Source organism: Macaca mulatta, chromosome 12 (genome assembly GCF_049350105.2).
Source record: "Macaca mulatta isolate MMU2019108-1 chromosome 12, T2T-MMU8v2.0, whole genome shotgun sequence".
NCBI lineage: Eukaryota > Metazoa > Chordata > Mammalia > Primates > Cercopithecidae > Macaca > Macaca mulatta.
This window is the reverse complement of record NC_133417.1, coordinates 105123001-105126563: the sequence shown is the minus strand read 5'-3', so window position 1 is coordinate 105126563 and position 3563 is coordinate 105123001. Positions and strand designations below refer to the sequence as shown.

Sequence of the window (3563 nt, the reverse complement as noted above, 5' to 3'; positions counted from 1 at the left end):
GGACTCAGATGGGACACTGGGATGGCTAAGCCTCTCCTCCTCAAATCATCTTGGGACCTCTCCCTGCCCACTTAGCTTCTCCATGTGGTCTGTCCAGATTTCCTGGTAGATAAGATCATCTAAAAGTATAAAAGTAGAAACTGCTAAACTTTCTTAAAGCATGTGTGCAGAACTGGCACAGTATTATTTCTGCCACATTCTACAGATAAAGCACCCAGACTCAAGGTGAGAAGACCACACCAGGGCATGAGGACTTGTGTTATGGGATCTTTGGGGTGTCGATTTTCTGGCTGGAAACCTCTGTGGCTAGTGGTGCCTTTGCCCAAGTTCTTGTCCTGCATCCAGGAAGAATGAGGTACACAGACTAGTGAAGGGTGAACAAGATGAAAAGGAGTTTTATTAAGTGTTACGACAGCTCAGAGGAGACCTGCAGTGGGTGGCTCCTCTCTGTAGGCAGGTTGTCCCATCAAGTATCAAGCTCCCACCAGAGAGGATGCCTGGAGAGGACTGTTTCTCTCTGCAGCTGGTAGTCTGGACATCTCTGCAGGTGTCTGAAGCTCTTAGCAGAGAGGGTAGCTCCTCTCTGCAGCTGGTTTCCCATTGTGTCTCTGTTTTATTCATCCTCTGCTTGCTGTGGCTGAGCTGGGGGCTTTTATGGACCTTAGAAGGGAGGAAATGTGTGCCCATTGGTCCATGGGCCGCCATGGAAGGGCTGGAAAAGGCACCACAAGTCCCCACTCTGGTCTGTCAGACTGGCAGCCCAGCCCCCAGTCTTCAGGCCCTTTTTGGCCTGAAAGTAGGGTCTCACCGGGACTGACCCCTTCTGACCAAGAACCTGTATGCCTCCTGCTGCCATTGATGGAACCCAGGCTTGGCCTGACTTCTCCCAGATTGGAAGGAGTGCCAATAGCAGAGAGAAGGAGGAGGAGGAGCAGGCACTTCCGAGCCTGCAAGGGCAAGAGAGCCTTCCCTGGGCCCCCAGGAGTGCAGGGATGCCTGAGTCTGCAGCTGCGTTTTGGGTGGGACTCCTATCTGCCCAGTGCAGTGGGAGCCTGGGTGTACAATCTCTGTTTGGGCAGCTGCAGTGGCACCTGGGAAGCTCCCCAAGAGCACAGGGAGGCTTGAATCCACAGTGATGGTTTGGGAAGCTGCAGCCCTGCCCTGGAGTAGGGGCATCCCTCCTGCTCCATAGAGCAGGAGGCCTGAGTCTACAGCTGCAGTTTGGGCAGCTGCAGCAGCACCCAGAGAGCTCCTGCCCCAGTTTGGAAGGGGGAGGGGGGCAGGGCTCTTGCTTGTCCCAGCTCCCACCAGCTCCACTGAGCGTGCAGTCCCAGCTATGCCTCCTGGTTGCAGCTAGCATGATGATAGCAGCAGGCCGTCTGGAGCAGCCGGTGCCATCACTGGGAGGCGTGGTTCAATGGGCTCTCCTTTGGAGATGAGCTGCTTCATAGACTTCAATTTGTATATAGTACTGGTCTACAATCCCTTCTTCACAACTCTTAGATATTTTTCATAATTCAGATGTTTTTAGATATTAGAGATTTCATATAATACATACACTGCATATGATATGCCCATCAGTTAGAAGCAGCATCCCGTAACCAATCACATTAATATTTCTGTAATAAATGTATTTAATATAAATATGTTATTCATAATTTATGAAGTAGAATAATTGCTGATTCGAATAGCCTCATATACAGTCAGATCAAGTTTTGGTGTTTTCGAGATTTTTGAGTTTTAAATTATGGGTAAAACATTATGGAGCTGTATTTTGAATCAAAATAACCTCTTAAAGTTAAAATAAATTTCTCCTCTCTTGAGCCTATAGCTGGATGTCAGCTCAGGTCCTCTGGGAGGCAGACACCAAAACAATCGGAAGTGTGAGTAATTCAGGAGGAGGGAAATGACTGCGAAAGAGAAAGGGGACGAGAAATAGGAGCAGGCAGGGAAGGGCTTTAGGTCATGTGATAGGTCTGATGCCTGTGAAAGGGGATGAGGAAGGAGGGAGGATGAAGCAGGGAGAGCCTCTGCTGCAGTGCAATGCTGAGAAAGTCCAGTGAGCCCTATCTGGAGCTCCATGCAGAGCCAGGCTGTCCTGCTGGAGGAGTCCCATGTTGGGCAGAAATGGCCAGACCCAAGTACCCCTGCTGTTCTCTGTCACAGGCTGGAGCCGCCTGGGAAGAGGTGCTGCCCTGAGGCCGGGAACTCACTGCACAAGATTTTCTCATGTATGGAGACCTGAGCTCATGCCTCAGTGGCTGCCTTGCCCTGAGCCCTCAGCCCACAGACTTCCTCTGGTCCTACATTTGTAGTTAACACAATGTGTTTCAGGAATGTGTCCTCTGTGTAACTGGGTGGAATGGGGAAGGGTTCAATCCTATGTCAGGACTGTCTAATCCATCAGCTGCACCACGTTGCTAAAAACAAAATAAACAAACAAAAACAAAAAACAAAAAACAAAAAAACAGAGAGAGAGAGAGAGAGAGATGTCTGAGAGAAGATTCAGAAGGCCTAGAAGGACTGAGGCAAGCAGGGAGACTATGCTGTGCTCGGCAAATGAAGGGAGGGTGAGTTTTAGTTGGGTGAATCTTCTCCGTGGCATTTAGGACCCTGTCCCGTCTCTCCCTCCCTCAGCAAACCTCTGACCCACAAGTAACTGCGGAATGGGCTACACCTGAACACTAATTAAATGCTGACCCCCACTGACCCTCCCAACCCATCACAATCACAGAACTTAGCTCATGACATTCACCTCCATGGTACCTTTTGTTGCTCTCAGTGATCCCAGAAGACCAGCAGCTTAAGGCTTAAATGAAGTGCATCTTACAGAGCAGGAGCCCAGTGGGCAAACATCCCAAATCCCCAGTTAATGACAGAACTGGGGCTGCCTCCCATCCCAGATCTCTCCATGTCCCCGCACTTTCCCTTCCCTCTCCATATTAGGAAGTTTGCTCCAGGTGAAATTCGCTTCTACCCTAGGGCTAAGGTGCTAATGGCAGAATTGTTATTTTAGCAGTATCTGGAAAGTCCAAAGGTAACAATTAAAATCACATGTCTCTTAAATAATTATTCAAAGTCTCATTTAGGAATGTGTCAGTCTTCCTGCCAGATTAGAAGTCCTGGGGAGTCTTCCAACAGCTTGGCCACTGAGCGTTCTGCAAGCTCTTAATGTATTCTGGTGAGCTCCACATTCTCTCAATAAGTATACTATCTTTGCAGATGTTTATGAAGTCTTCCAACATGGCCACAAAGCATGTGGCCAGGTGTTGTGAAGGGTGCAGAAGAGGTATCAAAAATTACTCTCAACAAAGCTCTGACCAGTTTTTCTAAAGCGTGAGCAGATAACTATCCTCTAGGAGTGGTCAGCCATGCAGAGTGGACAAACTTGCTGAAGACTGAGTGTGCTTTTGTAAGTTTAATGTGATAATCAGGTGAAACATATAATCCGGTAAAATGTAAGGTTAATCTTACACATGCAGTGGTGTACATGACAGTTCTCCTACTACATGGTGATTAGGCATCAATGAAAGTGGTTCCCATAAATGCCTATGATTAGATCT

The 3563-nt window shown here is 48.4% G+C and overlaps 1 long non-coding RNA gene across 1 annotated transcript; it reads right to left on the bottom strand.

Annotated features, from left to right (window-relative positions):
• Positions 1-367: 367 nt before the first annotated feature.
• On the bottom strand, positions 368-2954 carry LOC114671527 (uncharacterized). The gene is made up of 2 exons (XR_003721574.2): positions 2767-2954; positions 368-660 (listed from the first exon to the last, which is right to left on the bottom strand). It is a non-coding gene; the product is annotated as an uncharacterized LOC114671527 (long non-coding RNA).
• Between the last annotated feature and the right edge of the window lie 609 nt (positions 2955-3563).